Source organism: Nomascus leucogenys, chromosome 14, assembly GCF_006542625.1.
Source record: "Nomascus leucogenys isolate Asia chromosome 14, Asia_NLE_v1, whole genome shotgun sequence".
Lineage (NCBI taxonomy): Eukaryota > Metazoa > Chordata > Mammalia > Primates > Hylobatidae > Nomascus > Nomascus leucogenys.
The window spans coordinates 48,474,200-48,494,258 of record NC_044394.1 but is presented as its reverse complement, the minus strand read 5'-3'; the positions used below and the strand labels follow the sequence as shown (position 1 = coordinate 48,494,258).

At 47.1% G+C, this 20,059-nt stretch overlaps 1 protein-coding gene across 15 annotated transcripts in view; it reads right to left on the bottom strand.

The window, feature by feature from the left end:
• Positions 1-18,410, bottom strand: part of INPP4A (inositol polyphosphate-4-phosphatase type I A) — a 146,458-nt gene extending 128,048 nt beyond the window's left edge. For 12 of the 15 annotated variants that reach the window (XM_030827661.1, XM_030827666.1, XM_030827662.1 and 9 more), the window contains exon 1: positions 18,183-18,410. The gene's annotated coding sequence lies outside the window, so the exon portion shown is untranslated. Of the gene's footprint in view, positions 1-6,922; positions 7,601-17,420; positions 17,790-18,182 lie in introns of those variants that run through there. The other 3 variants (XM_030827655.1, XM_030827657.1, XM_030827656.1) reach the window with 3 other exon arrangements.
• Between the last annotated feature and the right edge of the window lie 1,649 nt (positions 18,411-20,059).

The following is a 20,059-nucleotide window of genomic DNA, read 5'->3' as shown; positions in this document are numbered from 1 at the left end:
ACTAGAAGGTAATATTTTATTTTATTTTTACCTATTTATTTATTTATTTTTGAGACAGAGTCTCTGTCTGTCGACCAGGCTAAAGTGCAGTGGTGCGATCTCGGCTCACTGCAACCTCTGCCGCTTGGGTTCAAGCCATTCTCCTGCCTCAGCCTCCCAAGTGGCTGGGATTACAGGTGTATGCCATCACATCCGGCTAATTTTTGTATTTTTAGTAGAAACGGGGTTTCTGCCTCAGACTCCTGAGTAGCTGGGACTACAGGCGCCCACCACCACGCCCAGCTAATTTTTTGTATTTTTAGTAGAGATGGGGTTTCACCGTGTTAGCCAGGATGGTCATCTCCTGACCTCATGATCCGCCCACCTTGGCCTTCCAAAGTGCTGAGATCATAGGCGTGAGCCACCGCGCCTGGCCACTAGAAGGTAATATTTTAAAGACACGTGCCTTACAAATAGCATCTAACCATTAACTGCCCATTTCCCAAAGAAAACCCTACAGGCCAGGTCATAATTGAAATAAATGGGCAGAAGCTTAAAAACGTCATCTAACCCCACCTTCTTTTTCCAGCTAGAATGATGCTCAATCCAGCCAGAGCCTAGGCCCAGACCTCAGAGCAAGGGGGGTGCAGCTTCTTTCACAGAAGTAACATATTAGTGCGAAGCACAGGCTGGAAAGAGGCTAACAGGCATCCAGAGAGCACTGGTTGAAGAATCTGCAGCACAGCCTGGCAGCAGGCCAGCATGCAGCTGGACAATGGAACACAAAACTCCTTGTGGGCCAGTGAAACCACCAGGAGAAGAGGCACACAGCGAGCATGCAGCATGGCATCAGGGGTGTGGAAAACTGTCTCACGTCTGCACACGCAGGCCTGCTGGCATATACACAGCACTAACTTCAGAAAAACACCCAACAAGCATATGGCATTGGTGTCTTATGGGAGGGGACATGGATGGCTAGAAGATAGGGTAGGAAACAGGCTTTACCACATATCCTGCTATATTTTACAATTTTTAAGCCATGAAAATGTTTGCCTATTAAAAAATAAAACATAAAATGTATCAAATGTGTCAAACCAAGTTAAGTAAAGGGAGGTTTTTGAGAAGTCTCTCCAAGAGACATTAGTGCCAGCCAATAAGGGGACGGAAGATTTCAAGGGGCCCTGCTTTGTGGCAGTCACCCCTGCAGGTGACAGAATCAAAGCCAGGCCCACGCCTGTTGCTGGCAGTGACTGCCACGGCCTTGGCAGTGAGCATCCCTTGCTTTCCGCCCTTCACTTCCTTCTTCTCTGACTTGTCTCCTTCCACCCTGTTTGCCTCCTCTGCCATGTCACTACATCATGTGGCATAGTGAAGTCTATATTCCAAGTCAGAGTCCCGGTTAGAGATGGAGGGTGGTGTGGCAGAACCATGAGCCAACCCCTGTCCCTGTAATCATCTCTTACTACCAAACCAACCCCTCGCCAGCTACTGGCTCACAGGCTTGACTGTGTCTTTTTGCACTGCACCCACTGTGCAGACATCCCATGAGGTCACGGGAAGAGCGTGGCTATGGAGAAGACGGAACCTGCTGCAGCTGCCCAGCCAGCTATTTCACACTGTAGGGAGAGCCCTTGAGACAATTAATACCGTTTCTAGAAACCAGTATTTCTGGGTTTCTTTACACCCCAATGCTTCCTCTTCCTCATGGTGTTTCAGCACAGTGTTTCACAAGTGGATTAGAGGGGGCGCAGACGATTCTTCCCCAATGCTGGGTTTCATTTCTGTCATTTCACAGATAACAGCTTCACCCCTGACCCCATGGGTGCCAGGGACACCCTGCCCTGTGGTGTGCATTGTGGACATCCTGCAGCAGGACCCACTGCCACACAGCGCTCGGTGAGCCGCGGCATCCACAACTGTAAAGCCAACACGGAGCGGAGACAAGGAAGCCAGGTCGCAGCCCACGATCCCCCAAAACTGGTGGTTAGAGCACAGGCATTGTTGTAAGAATTACTATGATCCAAGAAAGGGTCTCCTCAAACCATGAAAATGACTATGGAACTGCTTCTGTCATTTAAAGTAATGATACAAACAAAAAGAATGAAGGAGTCTTAAAAAAGTCTGACACCCTCCAGTGTGGGATGAATGAATTCTCAAACTTTACAAAAGGCCTGAAGGGGCTCGAGCCCCCAGGTGATCTGGCCCTGCCTCTCCGGAGCCTCCTTCCTGATGCATTGCCCCAGTCCCTCCTCATTTATCTCTGAAGACCCCCAGCTTGAGCCACTGCCCTCCCTTGACACATAACTCACCCTTCCCTGAGGCCCTGTGATGCTCCCAAAACCCACAAGAGGAAGAGGCCACCTTTCCTGGGTGCCCCTACGCTACTAGGCTTCTCTGCACCCTTTCACCTATAATACCACACTTGCATATATATATGTACATGTACATGTATATGGGGAAAATTTTTACTCTTTTAATTTTAAACACACACACACACACACACACACACACACACACACACACGATGACCAAACCCAAAGGTGTGGCACCTTCTCACCCAGTGGAGCGGAAGCAGCCCTAGGTTCCAGCCACCTGGACAAAAGGGCTTGTGTGCCAAGGATAAAAAAGGTCACTGCTGAGAACAGGCTTCTGCCTTTGACAAGCACAGTGGGACAAACTGACAGTTCTGGTTTCTCCCCGAGAACTTACTGGGGCAGCAGCTGTGCAGTGGATTCTGGTTTCCCCTCCTTCTCCTCAGTTAGACTGAACCTCAACTTGACCTCAGGGAAGCAGGCTGTCTTCCCAAGAGAGGCTGAGGCTTTTCTTGCTACTTTTGACAAGGACAGACTAGCTTTGTTCATTCATTCACTCAACAAACATTGATTATATGCCTATTTTGTGCCAGGCACAGTGGGGCACTCTGGACATACAAAGAAAACTGAGCTATTGTCCCTGTCCTGAAGGACGCTTAAGTCTTATGACAACCCAGATCCATGATGTTCGCAGGGCGTGTCCATAGAGAACTCTGGCAATCTTCACACTGTGAATGCCACTGTGGGACACAATGCCCTGTAGCATGCAGTAAAGTAGAATCTAACACTTGAGCAACTTCTCCAGGCCCTCAAGGAATTACTATTAACCAGTTGCACACAAAGGAAGAGAGGGTAAGAGGGCCTCCCAAACATGGACACAGGTGAGTCAACCCCTCAGCACTCTACGCGCCAGCCCTCCAGGGTGTCCTGGTAGACTTGCTTACTTTCACGTTGTTTTTCCTTTTGGCTACTCAGCAGTGACCCCCTTCCTCCTAATAGCTCCCTGAACTCTACCCTCTCCTAGGCCGCTCAACTAGAGTAGGGAGGAGTGGGCGGGAAACCAGGTGAGGCAATCAGAGTGCTGATTTTCCCAGGTGCAGGGACAACTGGTTTAGGGGCAAGCCCTTGGCTGAGGTCTACTCAGTGTCACTCCCACCCCTGGGCCAGTCCAGACCTGAACTATCCAACTTGTCTCACGAGTGAGCGGCGTTTCCGAAGGACAAAGCTCTGCCTGAGCACTATGCAATCCTGACCTGGTGTCATACTCTGTGCCCCATGAATGCTCCAATCACACTGGTGGCAAATGTGGTAAAAGTCAGTCAAAATCAAGCACTTCAGGTGCCTTTGGGTGTGCGGTGGCTACCATCCTGACAGGTGTTAGCAGGGCCACAAAGAGTGTGCTGAGAGCCACCTTCCACAGTCAGTCATGCTTTGAGAACTTCGCCTCCGCTGTACTTCTCTCCCTGCCATGCTCCACTGATGCTGCCTACACCCTTAAGGTCTGGAGATGCAATGTGGAAATCAGAGCTACTTCCCCCCTGGCCATGCCTCACTCTCTGCATACATGCTGCATACTTAGGGGTCCCAACACCTTTTGTTTCTCCTGGAAAAAAAATGCACAGCATCCCATTCATTGGGCCAGAATCTCACCCAGGATACCAGCAGGATGGGAAAGCAAGCCCCAAAAAACACACAGAACAGCACAGCCATGAAGGGGCAGGAAGGCATTTCTACGAAGTTCGATGGTCAAAGCCCTTAAGTAAAATATTCCACTCTCAAAGAGGAAAAAAAATCTGAATGTTCTTACGGAGAAAGAACTGGCTAGCAAAACAATCTGGAAGATAGGCCAGGCGCGGTGGCTCACGCTTGTAATCCCAGCACTTTGGGAGGCCGAGGCAGGCGGATCACAAGGTCAGGAGATCAAGACCACGGTGGAACCCCGTCTCTACTAAAAATACAAAAAAAATAGCCGGGCGTGGTGGCGGGCGCCTGTAGTCCCAGCTACTCAGGAGGCTGAGGCAGGAGAATGGCGTGAACCCGGGAGGCGGAGCTTGCAGTGAGCCGAGATTGCGCCACTGCACTCCAGCCTGGGCGACAGAGCGAGACTCCATCTCAAAAAAAAAAAAAAAACAATCTGGAAGATAATCACTAGGCTCAGGCATCACAGGGAGCAATGTTTCATCTTGGGTACCAGGAAACGTGTTGTGTTCATTTGTTGCCTATCCATAGCCACTCCCAGGGTAGAGAAGGTGAGAAAGGGCTATTTGATGATTTTTTTTTTTTCCGAGGCAGAGGCAAGCCCCTGTCACCAAGACTGGAGTGCAGTGATACAATCATAGCTCACTGCAACTTTGAACTCCTGGGCTGAAGCTATCCTCCTGCCTCAGCCTCCTGAGCAGCTGGGACTACAGATGTGTGTGCACCACCATGCCCAGCTAATTTTTTAATTTTTAGTAAAGATGAAGTTTCACTATTTTGCCCAGGCTCAAGCCTTTTTTAAATGTGAAGTTAGGCAGGATGTGATGGCTCATGCTTGCAATCCAAGCACTTGCGGAGGTTGAGGCAGGAGGATCACTTGAGGCCAGGAGTTCCAGACCAGCCTGGGCAACATAACAAGACCTCATTTCTACAAAAAAAAAAAAAAAATTTGTTTAATTAGCTGGGCACAGTGGCATATGCCTGTAGTCCTTGCTAATTGGGAGGCTGAGGTGGGAGAACTGCTTGAGCCCTAGAGTTTGAGGCTGCAGCGAGCTATGGCTGTCTACTACACTCCAGCCTGGGCAACAAAGTGAGACCCCGTCTCTAAAATAAAATAAAACAAAAATAAGAGTTTCTCCCTAATATAGTCAATGTTTATATAATCTGAAAAAAGCTAGCCAATCCTATTTCTAGGCCTGCCTGAGTAGCAAGCTCAAACAGCTTTAATAAACCAAACTCCTGTTTACTGTCTCAAATGTTTAATTTGCAGACAAATCTAGGTTATGAGGTAAAAATAGCAACTGTTTGTATTCATTACAGTAGTCAATTAAGTTAGGTTCACAGTCTACGCCACAGGCTGCTAGTTCGCATGACAAACACTGGTACAATCCTAATAGTTTACAAAACAGCCAACCTATGATATGAAACACTGATCAAATCCTGGGATGCCCAGTTCCCAAAGAATGACACAGCAGTTACTGCCCTGGAATTTAGTCATAGCTCATGTAATCCTGTTTTTGTTTGTTTGTTTGTTTGAGACAGGCTGGTCTCACTATACCGACCAGGCTGGTCTCAAACTCCTGGGCTCAAGCAATCCTCCTGCCTCAGTCTCCCAAGTAGCTGAGACTACAGCCTCACCAGGCGCATGCCACTAAGCTCACCCAGCTAGATCTAATCCTATTTGAAATGAGTTACATCCACTACTGCTTAAAACTCTCTTTGCTCCAGAGGGGGCTGAGGCAGTGTGGCCAGTGCCCTGAGTGTCTGGGCTGGGACATACCCAGGGACAAGGTCCAACAGTCAAATCCCCAATGAGAAAGGCCAATGTTGTCCCACAGGAGAAACTGAATGAGATTAACTTTAAAACCTGAATGCTCCTTACCATGCAAGTTGGTACAAAGTTGTTTCCAGTGACACTGCTGTCACTGAGGCATCCTTTCCCTTCGAGCCAGTCAAACAAAAACCCACCCACTCACCACCTGTGAAGTGGCCCCTCACCACTTCACAACCCACACACTGGCTTTCTTCTCTCTTTGACAAAAGATATTAGTATCTAGCTTGGTAAAGACATTAGACTAATTAAAGAATGATTAAATAATCAACTCAAAACACAAAAATCTTCCTCCCTCCAATGGAGTTATTTAACATACCATACAGTTCAAAGGCACCTACAATAATAGTCACAAAACACGTGTTTTGGGCAATCGATGGTTGAACACTATTTGTGAGACTGTTTGCACTATCGAGTAAGACAAGCTCTTGTTCTCATGGTCTCCGCAGTGTTTCCAGAAGAAAGGGATGAGAATGAAAAACGTAAAAGTAGCTGGGTACAGTGGCTCATGCCCTGTAATCCCAGCAATTTGGGAGGCTGAGGCAGGTGGACTGCTTGATGCCCAGAGTTCAAGACCAGCCTGAGCAACACAACAAGACCCAGTCTCTAGAAAAAATTAAAATTAAAAATTAGTCAAGTGTGGTGGCACACGCATGTAGTCATTGCTACTTGGGAGGCTGAGGCAGGAGGATGCTTGAGTCCAGGAGGTCAAGGCTGCAGTGAGCTATGATCACACCACTGCACTCCAGCCTGCACAACACAGCAAGATTCTCTCTCTAAAAATAAATAAACAAAAAATGTAAAAGCTTTTAGCAATGGCAACCTCCCTGTAACGTGTTCAGAGCACCTTCTACAACTTACGTAGTTGTATCCATTTGACATTTGAAGCCCTTTTTTTTCTTTTTAATCATTTTCTGCTTTAACTGATAATTTCAAGTCCATATATCCTTTTTGAAACAAGTCAGGAATGGCTAATAGGAAAGAAAGCTGCCAGAAAGAGAAAGACAGTCCAGACCTGAACCAGAAGATAAGTGTGCATAAAGTATGCTGGAGTCAAGTGGTCTCCATCAGTCAATGGGAAAAAGACAAGGGCTGGACTTACAAAAATGCTGTAGTTGTATCGGGGGACTGTCTGCAAAGGGCCTCAGAAGGAGTGATGGAGAGAGGCTGGAAAAGCCAAGGAAAGGCACGGGACGCTTTAGCTGGACCAGGAAGAATGTGGTCTGTGTGACACACAGGCAGCTTCCCTCTCCACTGACATATCCTTGGAACTCCAGGGTCTCTGACACTATGTAGTTTCTTCTTCTCTAGAAAGCTACTGCTGAATCACTGCAGAGGGGAGAGAAAGTGAAAGAATAAAAAGGCAGTATTTCCAAGGCAACAGACCAAAGAACAACTTCCCTAAATAGACACTTGTATGTGTGTGTGTGTCTTAGTCCAATGCCAACTAAATCAAGAACATACCACACTTCACCCATGTAGCCCCTGGCACTATCATCACTCCATTCCACTGTCAGGGAGGATTCGATGGGGGAGGAACAAAGAAAATCACCTTCACTAGATGAACAAGAAAGGAGGAGGGTGAGATTCAGGCATGACTTCACCAAGTCACTGGCAAGTTGGGGACAAACCACAAATGAGACTGCTAACGCTTCCCTTTTACCTGAGGTGGGCACAGTCTACCAGCAAGGTGTCATCCCTAAGGCCAATCCATTTACTCACTCCCCTCTTCCAAACCATAGGAGTAACAATATTTGGAAGATTCCGGGGTATCTTTTTTTTTTTTCTTTTTTTGTAGAGACAGGGTCTCACTCTGTCACCCAGGTTGGAGTGCACTGGTGCGACCATAGTTCACTGCAGCCTCGACCTCCTGGATTCAAGTGATCCTCCCGCCTCAGCCTCCCAAGAAGCTGGGAATATAGGTGTGCACTACTACACCTGGCTAATCTTTAAATTTTTAGTAGAGACGAGGTCTTGCTTTGTTGCTCAGGCCGGTCTGAACTCCTGGGCTCAAGAGCTCCTCCTGCCTTGGCCTCCCAAAGTGCTGGGATCACTGGCCTGAGCCACCTTACTCAGCCTATCTTGACATTTCTTGGCACCTAGCCCTATTTTAAAATATTGGGTTCTGTCAGACATACCATTTTATTGCCATTTGATTATCACCCAATTATGTAATGTGATCATTTAACATTTGTATACACAGAGCACAAAGAACGAATAAGAAATGTGAAAATACTCAACTTTTCAGCTCATACAACCATTAGTCCTTCAATTCTTTAAAAAAACAGTGTCAGTAAAAGGCTCAGGGCTGGGCGCGGTGGCTCACGCTTGTAATCCCAGCACTTTGGGAGGCCGAGGTGGGCGGATCACGAGGTCAGGAGATCGAGACCACGGTGAAACCCCGTCTCTACTAAAAATACAAAAAAAATTAGCCGGGCGTGGTGGCGGGCGCCTGTAGTCCCAGCTACTCGGAGAGGCTGAGGCAGGAGAATGGCGTGAACCCAGGAGGCGGAGCTTGCAGTGAGCCGAGATCGCGCCACTGCACTCCAGCCTGGGTGACAGAGCGAGACTCCGTCTCAAAAAAAAAAAAAAAAAAAAAAAAAAAAAAAAAAAAGGCTCAGCTGGGTCAGTGACCAGCTGACTAAGAGTTTAGGGAGTGTAAGCCTTCCACTTCCTCCTCCCACCCCCCCCACCCCCCCCCACCCCCCGCCCACATCCTTCTCCTCTGAACTTCGCCGGATGTCCCTGCCTCTCAGCACCTCCCTCTTCTGTGACATTTCCCCTGGAAGGTACCCTGAGCAGGAGTCAACAATAGGGTGTACTCCAGCCCTTCGAGCACATGTGAAAAATAAGAGTACTGTGGGGAAAACAGTTACCAAGACTGTCAAGTGGAACAGGGGTCGAAACATTCATGTTTGCACCGGTCCAGTGCACTGCAGTTCACAGCCCTCTCCCATGTATATTATCAATCCCCACCACCCTCCTGTGAGCCTAGCACCTTCCCCATTTTACAGATGAGAAAGCTGACTCGGGTTCACATCCAGCACTACAATCCAACTTGCCCCTAACCCCAAAAAACAAACACAGACATGCCAAAGCCATTGCTACATAAGCTTTGTGATACAAACCAGACTAGCGCCTGCATTAAATAATAGGGATCATAGCTGACTCTAAGCCAGCCTTGGGAACTGTCCTGACAGTGCTAAGGCACAAAGGATTCCAGAGGGGAGTCACAAGCAGCAATGCTTTCATTGGGGCCAGCCCCAAACAAGGAGACTCTCTCTCTCTCATGTAGAAATATGCTGATCCACCTGTTAGGTAAAGGACCCATCTGGCATCCAGTTAAATTTTTTTTTTTTTTTTTTGAGAGGGAGTTTTGCCCTGTCACCCAGGCTGGAGTGAGTGCAGTGATGCGATCTCGGCTCACTACAACCTCCACCTCCTGGGTTTAAGCGATTCTCCTGCCTCAGCCTCCCGAGTAGCTGGGATTACAGGTATGCATCACCACACCCAGCTAATTTTTGTATTTTTAATAGAGACGGGTTTTCACTATGTTGGCCAGGATGGTCTTGAACTCCCGACCTCAGGTGATCAACATACTGCCTGCCACTGTCTCTCCTGTCTGTCAGTGTGGCCATGCAGAGGACTCCTCATCAGGAGGATTTGGCCCAGATGGCTTACTACCATGAACAATATGCCAGAGCAGGACCAGGCTCAGGACTTTGTGCCTGCTCCTCATGCCTCCAGCTCCACTCCCACTGGCCCTCACCATTGAAAGTCTCCTCTGGTTTTAGGTCAGTGGCTCTTGATCTATGGCGAGTCACAGACCACCAGGTTCTGACAAAAGTCACAGGTCCCAGGCCCAGGAAAAGACCCCAAGTGTATACACATCCAGCATAGGCCCCACCTTCCTACAGGTTAGGACCCCCTGCACTCAGCCCTAGGGTTTGACACATCTTTACCAAAACCCACCGTAAGAAACAGTCACAGCATAACAACACCCCAAATACACTACATGTGAATAACTAGATGTTTTACCAAAAAACACTTATCCTTCCCATAGGAAACGTATTTGGATATTTGCTATTTCAAAAAGCTTTTTAATGCCAGTTACAACCTCAAATTGATTTCATGAACCACTGCATTTTGAAACGTGCTGTGTGGACCCTTCTCTAGCATGTTTCCTCCTCAAGCGCCCTTCCTTCCTCAATAATTAGTGCAAATGTGGTTAGAGCTCAGTGCAAGACTACTCCTAAATGTTATTTTTATGTATTAAGATGAATCTTTAAAGCTGAAAATCCAGAAATATCTCAACTCTTTAGTTTCAGGAAAAATTGGGAAAAGTGGGTCATTGTGATCTCACAAATTACACTGTGGAGGTGGCTATTTATTTCACCCAAGTTGGAGTTGTACTTGCAAAAAAGGGGACATAACAGAGGTAAAAACCACCACTGAAAGTAGTCACTTGGGCTGTCTCCAGGCCAATTCCCTAAATATTTCTCAAGCACCTACTAACTGCACTGCTCTCTCTTTTTTTCTAGCTGAGCAAGAAGTAGCAGCGTAAGCAGCCCCTACACAAATGAACACACTTCAGGAATGGCTTCAGAAGGTGAGTCATAATAGCTCTTCGGGACTCTTCGGCACCAGCCAGGCAGACTCCATCCCTGCTAGGCCAGAGACGGACCTGGAGCTGGAGTGTTACTGAGGTTGCTTCCTTTAGCACCGAATCATACAGGGAGAGTACAGGCCACACTTGGAGGAGCTGGAGAAGCTTGAGGCAAGGGGGCTAAGAAACTTCTATGGGTGGACAAGCTGGCGAATGGGGGGCAGGGGAAGGACTCAGGAGAGCAAAGCAGCCCCCAGGGCCTTAAACACTGGCTAGTTCACACTGTGGGCTGGCTACCCACCATCCACTCTTCCTTCTTGCTATTCTAGGACCTAACCTCCTCCCCGGTCCTCAGGAAAAGTCAGCCCTGTCTCCAGCTGGGGAGTAGGGGAAGTCTTGATTAAACTAAAAGAGCTGTTCTCCAATGTGACCTTGCATCAGAATCACCTGGAAGTCTCCTTAAAGCACAGCTTTCTGGGCCCCATTCCAGAGTTTCTGATTCAGTGGGTGGGGTGGGATCCACTAATCTCCAGTTCTAACAAGTTCTCAGGTAATGCTGATGCTACTGGTCTGAGGACCACACCTGGAGGACCACCAGCCTAAGCCAACCAGCACACAGCACTCTCACAGCCCCATGTTGCTGGTCCAGGGAAGGCCACGTGACCCTTTGCTCCCACAGGCCAGAGGGAAGGACTGGTAGACACTGTGGCTGGGGAATAAGCTGCTTTGTCTCCTTCTCTGCTCCTGCTGGACAGGAACAAGGAAGCAGGCAGTCCCACTGCCCCTAACGACCATCTCAGAATCATGAGCAGACTATCCTCCTAGGATGAAACCGGCAGTGATGGCTGGACAGAGGAGCAGAATCCAGGTCCTTGATGAAACTGCTGACGTGCTGATGGAGACTCTAGTTCTCTGAGATAATAAATGTCACTGTTGGCAACCAAAAGCATCCCAACTGACACACCCCATAATCCAGGGAGAAGCTTGAACTGGGCATCCTTGTTTCCTAGTAAAGCCCTGTTACCCAGAAACAACCATCTGCCTAAATACTTCCTTCACATTTCCAGAGTTTATACACTTAGGTCATCCTTCTTGAAAATTCAAATTAATTGGTTTGAGAATACACCATTTAGAAATGCAAGCAACACGAGAGAGGGAAAGAAGGGCGTTCAACATGCTAGGGTGAATTAATAATAGACAGCTTCCATAACAGCAGCTGACACCACCTGCATGAGGGCTATGGGAGGGGCAGGAAAGGGGCAGGGGGTTTTCAGGAGACATCAGAATATCACCTAGTGAGGTGCAACAAGAGGGGCGCTGCAGCAACCGGAGGTCAGGAAAACTACCAGGTGTCTCGGGGAAAGCGCTCTAGGAGGATCCCAGGACCGGAGCTGGCAGCGGGTAAACACTTTCCTCCTTCAGAGGTCCCCACCCTTCCTCCTGGACATCAGAGGACATCCCTGTCTTCCTGACCCTATTCCAGAAAACGGACCTCACCAGAGCATGATCCCCCACTGCCCCCACCACATACATCTGCTTACTGTGCCTAAGTCCCTCGCCAGGTGAGCCTCACTGAACAAGTTCCATATTAAAAGGCCAGCAGTCTCACCCATGCTCCAGGTTAGGGCTGTGGGCAAACACCAGAGGCCAGCTGGGCTGTCTGGCAGGCATGGGCCTGACAGCCTGATAGGGCATGACGAAGGTATGTGCAAAGACCAGAAAGAGGAGACATGCACACTGCACCCAGGACTCTGGCTTTCCAATCCCAGACAGGCTATGGTGAAAGGGACAGCTAAGGCCGGGTGCAGTGGCTCATACCTGTAATCCCAGCACTTTGAGGGGCACAGGTGGGTGGATCACCTGAGGTGAGGAGTTCGAGAACAGCCTGGCCAACATGGTGAAACCTCATCTCTACTAAAAATACAAAATTAGCCGGGCATGGTGGTATATGCCTGTAATCTCAGCTACTCGGGAGGGTGAGGCAGGAGTACTGCTTGAACCGAGGGGGCGGAGGTTGCAGGCTAGAGCCACTGCACTCTAGCCTAGGCGACAGAGTGAGACTCCATCTCAAAAAAAAAGAAAGAGACAACTAAGAGATTAAATCCACAGAGGAAAGGCTGATCTAATTCCAAGCTCCGCCAACCACCCACACACTGTATATGAATCCACTGTAACGCTTCCGTTCTGCACACTTACTAGGCATCAGGATTAAATATTAATTCATTTAATCCCCCAACAAGCCTCTGGGGCTGCTACTACCATCAGCCCAGTTTTGTGGATGAGATAACTGAGGCACAGAAAGATTAAGCCACTTGCCCAAAGTCACACAGCTAGCTGGATGCTCACAGAAAGTTCAGCGCCAGAGTCCACAATAGTTCTAGGGATAAAATAAATAGTTTTGAAAGATGTGTATGTTCAGCAAAAAGGACTGTGTAAAAGAAATTCCTGATTTATAAACCAAAATACTGAAAATAGAAATTGTTGATACTGGCAAATCCAGGTAACCAATTTTTATCCCTCATTGAAAAGCTTTCATTTTTCAATCCTGTGAAGGAAGTTAGGTGATATAACTGGGTTTTAGTCCCAGTTGAGCCTCTTTTAACTACCCTCGGGGGGTGCCCTAACCACTCCTCAACACCACAGCTCACCTTTGGACAGAACCTCCCACAGGATGTCCAGGGAGGCCTGGCATGCAGGGGGTACTCAGAAAAGCTTGGGTTCCTTGTCATTTAGGAGTTTAAAAAAACAAAAAAAGCATCACACTTAAAAAGCATTCTAAAGCTGCCAAGAATAAAATTCAAAGTTACAGTAACTTCCACAATCTAGCAAGATAAGGAAAAACAGCCCAATAAGAAAAAATGAACAAAGGATATAAACAGGTAATTCATTAGAAGTTAAAATATACATTAACAAGAAAAGGTATCCAATATTTTTGGTAATTTGGGAAATGTAATTAAAACAATAATGTCTTCCTTGCCCATTAGATTGGCAAAATTAACAAGATTTATTCTCTTAAATGTTGGCCAAGTTAAAGGGAAACAGACAGTTTCACAGCCTAATGGAAGGAGTACAAATTTAAAAAGCAAGCCACAGAAAATTTTGTGTAATGTGACTACATTTATGTTTACAATGAGAGCATCTATCCCCCAAGAAGGTCTAGAATTGGTGACACCTCAGTAGCAACGAGAATGCATAGTGCCTACATCTCGGTTTTTATACCATTCTCCACTAAAGGAAACCAGGACTCTTTGAAGAAATGGCTGATTCCAGGGCTGGGACAAGTAAAGTATAAGCTGAGCTTTGAAGATTTTGTGCCTGGAAGAAAAGTCCTCAAGGAATGATGAGCACTTGTCAAAAGGACACAAAAGCCAGACTGAAGGGACTCCCACTGGCCAAATCTAGGATAATTTGAGCAATAAAATGCATAATGACAGTAATGGACTATAATCTATTGAATAAAGCATGAATTCATGAGTCCAGTGATGTAAATCAAAAAGTAAATAATAGAGAAAGGAAGGTTCTTCCTTTCAGTACAGTTCCAACTAATAAATATAGAAGGAACTATGAAAATCATCATCTGCCTACTATCATAATAATTGACTCAGGTAAGAAACATCAATGGATTCTGAAACTAGTCAGTTAATTGTATGAGAAGTAACAGTATATTTACATATTCTCAAATTCTCTTCCTTTAAAACACAGATTAACTACAAAGGGAAAAATGGTAACTTTTCCATGAGATAGACACCACCTTAATTCAAGTGATCAAAGTTAACAGGGCCAGAGAATGGGATAATCACAGCATATGCCTCCTGATGGGACACACTAAGAAGGCTGCAGCATCAGTCGGGCACAGTGGCTCATGCCTGTAAACTTAGCACTGTGGTCGGCCAACGCAGGAGGATGGCGAGAGTAGGAGTCTGAGACCAGCCTGGGCAACGCAGTGTGAGATCCTGTCCCTATAAAATATTTAAAAATTGGCCGGGTGCAATGGCACACACCTATCGTCCAGCTACTCAGGAGGCTAAGGCAGAAGGATCACTGAGTGGAGGAGGTCCAAGCTGTAGTGAGCTGCAATGGCACCACTGCACTCCAATGAAGGGAGACCTTGTCTCTCTACCAAAAAAAAAAGAAAAAGAGAGAGAAAAGAAAGACTACAACTGCTTCAAACTTGTGCTACTCCCGCCAGAAGTGCATAACCTGAATCTAATCATGAAACCACAGGAAACCCAATTGAGGGTATTATCTTAAAAAGTCAGTAGTCTTCAAATATGTATGACTATGTCCCGAAATACAAAAGAAAGACGTGATAACTTTCAGATTAAAGGACACTACAGAGACAGAAAAACTTAATGCAAAACAGATGATCTAGGATTTTCTTTGGCTATAAAGGACATTATCGAAGCAATTGACAAAATCTAAATACGACCTGTACACTAAATAGTGTTATATCAACATTAATTTCCTGATTTTTTGAGACAGAGTCTCACTCTGTTGCCCAGGCTAGAGTGCAGTGGTGTGATCTCGGCTCACTGCAACCTCCACCTCCTGAGTTCAAGAGATTCTCATGCCTTAGCCCCCCAAGTAGCTGGGACTACAAGCACACGCCACTATAACCAGCTAATTTTTGTATTTTTAGTAGAGACAGGATTTCATCATGTTGGCCAGGCTGGTCTCAAACTCCTGGACTCAAGTGATCCTCCACCTCAGCCTCCCAAATTGCTGGGATTATAGGCATGAGCCACTGCGCCCAGCCATGATTTTTTTTTTTTTTTTTTTGAGACAGAGTCTCACTCTGTCCCCCAGGCTGGAGTGCAGTGGTGCGATCTCTGCTCACCGCAAGCTCCGCCTCCCGGGTTCACGCCATTCTCCTGCCTCAGCCTCCCAAGTAGCTCGGACTACACCGCCCACCACTAAGCCCGGCTAATTTTTTGTGTTTTTAGTAGAGACGGGGTTTCACCGTGTTAGCCAGGATGGTCTCGATCTCCTGATCTTGTGATCCGCCCGCCTCGGCCTCCCAAAGTGCTGGGATTACTGCTGTTATGAATGTCCTTGTTTTTTGGGAAATGCACAGTGAAGTATTTAGAGGTAAAAGGGCCTCAAGCCTGCAACTTACTATTAAGCAGTTCATAAAAAAGTAGTAACACACAGGAATACATGAGAATGATAAAGCAACGTAACAGAATGTCCACATTTGGAGAATCTGAGAAACCTTTGGCTTATTCTTACAACTTTTCTGTAAGTCTGAAACTATATCAAAATACTAAAAAAAAATTAGAGAATAACATGTGCATATGAATAGAAATATAGGTAAATTCCCTGGGATTAGCTTCATGATGGTATTCTCCTTAAAAACACAGAGACAAAATGAAGCAAGCCTGCATGGGCGTTAATATTGGTCTCCTCAAAATATGTTTTCCTCACAGAGCTTCTGTTTTAGGACACTGGAAAAAAAAAAAAAAAAAAAAAAAAAAAAGCTGTTTCAAAGGCTCTCTCAAGACCAGCTCATTAATCAAGTTCTACAGAAGCACCAACATAATCAAGCCTTTTTCGCTGCAGATTTGTGCTATTTTTTTCTCAGTGGAAGTCAAAGCTTCCTGACACCATGAGTAGTTGATGATGTTGTGGCAACTTTTCTGGAATATTAAGCTAAAAAGGAGCTTTTCGTTAAAAACGAAAACAGGATGAAACAGTCTTGGTGGAAAGCCTCCCCCTCCACTCTGCCTCATTGAACTCTTGAGATGTTAAGCCCTGGGCTGGGGATCAGTGGGTCAGTCGGTCCCACACCACCTTCAGGTCCATTCCTGTGTGCATTTGAAGAGATGCTGGCTGAGAACGCTCCCTCTTCGGCAGGCAGCTAGTTAAAGGGACTTGCAGGGCTGACAGTTCTCTGTCATACACATCCCATTTTTCTAGTGCTCTACAGTTTACAAATAGCTCTCATGTGTATTATTTATTTCATCCTTTCCTTAAAGTGATTTTTTTAAAAACGCTAATATTCAGTTCAACAGCAATACTACAAAATATCCAGTTTTGAAAACAGGGATGCACTATAACATCTGTCCTTGGTTCTGAATCTAGTTGGGAAACAAGACTTACCCAAGCAGATTAAACACCCTGAGACAGAATAATCTAAATGAAAAAGGTAGCTACATGATGAGTAAGGTGGCCAGGTAAGCAAACTAATTCTATAAAGAGCTCAGTAGAAATACAATGTTTCTTTCTCTTTGAATTTGTCCACATCCATTTCTTTAAAGCTTATATCTTCAAGCCAAACTCTACCAAGTAGCTCTGGCTTCACAGGCGTGCTTAAAAGACATCACAGGGAATGAGGCACGGAGAGGCCCGTTCACATGCAACGCCACCCCTGGGACAGACAGCATCAAGGTCTCCTGGCACCACTCCTCCAACAGACCAACCACACTGCCCTTCTCACATGGGCCCCATCATTCATCTTTCTTCAAAGAAAACAGTAAATTAGCAGTCGACACTTCAGCAAAGAACCTCCAAAACAAACGCTCTCTAGCCTAGATCCAAAAACAAAATTTCCGTTAAAGAAAGCGTGTTTTTCAACCAAAGAAAAATTAGGCTCAATTCTAGGACAACCTATAGCAAGCAATCCTACGTGCACTGGCCAACGCCAACGGCAGCTAGATTCCAAAACAAACTCAGCAAAAAAGGCTCTGCTCTCACCTTTTAGAGATAAGAACCAGAGTTAGCAAGCGGCAGAACCACGATTCACACCGAAGTCAACCCACTGTCCTCAACCCCACTGGCTTCCCCATGGTCCACACAACCCACTGTGAACAGATGGACCAGTCAGAATTTCTCTGCAACACCCAAATCGCCACCCCACCCCCATTCCCTTGGTTTAAATGCCCTGAGGGGCAGGTGACAAATCAAATTCCACTCTTAGGCAGCTACCCAACACAAGACACATTCAGTGGCAAAGCAAAAGAGAAGATGAGCTCTACCACATATAGGTCTTTCTTACCCAGAGGAACATTTTCATGGTTTGTCATTACGGATGAACTCGGGGAAGGAAGAACCCATCATTATGTAATGTCAGAGGGCAGGCGACAGGGGAAGGGAAGCGAGCCCATCAACATTCCCTTCCTTCGCCCACAAAGACACAAATTTACCTCCGACATTTTGAACGTATGTCTTCTGGGGCCTACCCATTCCTGGCTGGCTTTTCAAGAGACAGCCACAGATCCCTGCACATTTCTCGGGCCTCAATTAATTGATTAGCAAAGCCAGAGAGAAATAAAATATAGAAAGCAAAGATGCTAGAAATGTTGTCGGGGTCTACAGGCAGGCAGAAAAGGGAAGAGTTTCGAGGATGGAGACCAGATTTCCCACACGGAGATGCATGTTTACTTTCACCCGGTTATGTTTACACCCAAAACACGGCAAGGCCTCCAGCTTCAGGAGCCCGTAGACTCAGCCCTGGAGCCGCACCGGGCAGGCGCCGCGTCTGCGTCCCGCGGCACCGCGCCCGCTCGGCACCCGGCTGCCTGCTGGGGCGGCCGCATCTTTACGGGGCTCGGGGTCGGCCGGGCTCGGATTGTTCTCAAAAGACGCCACCGCAGGTGGACCACTGGCACCACTAGGCAGTGTAATTTCCATGAAAACCGCGGGCGCCGTCCCCATCCGGCCCAGCGGGGACCTGGACGCGCCCCCGCGCCCGCTGTCCGTCCCCGGCTCCGGCCCCCGCGGCGGCCGCGTCGCCTCCTGCCGGGTCCGGCCCACCTACCTGGCGCTCCCCGGCCCCCGGCGCCAGCCGCCCTGCTGTCCGGCCGGTCTGCGCGCCGAAGCCCCGCAGCAGCAGCGCCGCCGCCTGGCTGTGAAGTCGCGGGCTGCGGGCCCGGCCTCAGGTGCTGATCCTCCCGCCCCGGCCGCGGAGCCCGACCCGGCGGCGAACCAGCAGCAAACTCTGCACGCGCGCCGCAGCCCTAGCCAGCAGCCGCCGCCGCTCTAGACGCCGGGCGCAGCCCCGCCCTGGCCCCGCCCCCTTGCCGCGCATGCGCGCTGAGGCCCCGCCCGCGACCTGCGACCCCAGCCCCCCGACCAGCCCGAGCTGGGTCCGCCCCCTGAGGCAGCAAGGCCAGTGACCGAGCTGCTCGCGCCAATTCTTACAGCTGGATTCCCACAAGATCCCACCCTATCCTGTGACTGCTTCACCTGCAAGGAGTTCTTGAACTTCTGGACTTGACTGAGCGATGGCATCTTCACCCTGTCATCCACTGAGGCATCTGAGGCCCTGACGGATCCCCAAGGGAAGGTTTCCTGGAGGAGCCGCGACCCGGGGGTGCGCCCCCAACCTTTTGCCCTCCGGACAAGAGCACTTCCTGAAATGCAGAGGTACTCACTTCCCAGGAGATGTTTAGGAAACTGAACATTCCAACCAGACAAGCAAAAAATTAAAATCTTAATTCTTTGAAAATACAGACTTGCAAAAAAAAGAAAATTGCTAACCTCTAAGTGTATGTCCTTCCAGACCTGTTCTGGCCTGTGTGCATAAGTGTGCACTAACAGCCTTGCAACAGCATCAGTCCTTACACTTTGCCCCAAGTTTCTGTTTTTCCATAGACAAAAAGAATAATCAGAAGTTTTGGAAGAAAATATTCACTTTGACTTTAAAACAGAATTTCTCCTTGAGCAAGGGCAAATACTGGACTGAATGTATCCTTGAGTCTTCACATTTTATCCTAAAAAAAATTCTTAAAAAGATTTTAATTCAATAAACCAGAATACTTCTCAGGCAGAGCATTTAAACATATAATTTGCTTCAAAAACAAAAGAGATTAACCAGTTAGGAATGGAAATTAAGAATTCTCTGAACTCATTTAGAATTATGTCTGATCCTCCTCATGTCACCAAAATACAGACAATAGTCTGGAATAAAAATAAACAAATATAAAACGAGTTTTTTGGGGAGCCTGATGCAGGAGCATTGATTGAGCAGAGGAGTTTGAGGCTACAGTGTCAGCCTGGGAGACAGAGCAACACCCTGTATCTCTAAAAAAAAAAAAACAAAAAAGAAAAAGAAAATGTCCTAGTTTTAAATTTTTATTTCTTTACTTTTTATTTTATTTCTCTTCTGAAAAGTAACTTAGTAATAAAACAGTTCCCTCTTATTATTTCTCCAGCTAAATGGAAAGAAATATTGACAGAACCTTGACTCCACAGTACAAAGTTAAAGCCAAGAAAATCAAATTTGTAGAAATGCAAAAATATTTTTGTATTTTTTTAATTACTGTGACCAATTAGTTTGCTTGGAACAGCCCCAGTTTACATCTTTTTGCCAGCAAAATTAATAGGGCCCTCTTTCACTCTCAAACGTATTCCTGTTCAAACAATAAATTTTATGGCCATGCTATTTATTTATTCATTTTTGAGATGGAGTTTCGCTCTTTTTGCCCAGGCTGGAGTGCAATGGCGTGATCTCGGCTCACCGCAACCTCCGCCTCCCAGGTTCAAGCAATTCTCCTGCCTCAGCCTCCCAAGTAGCTGGGATTACAGGCATGTGCCACCACCCCAGCTAAATTTGTATTTTTAGTAGAGACGGGGTTTCTCCATGTTGGTCAGGCTGATCTTGAACTCCTGACCTCAGGTGATCCACCTGCCTCG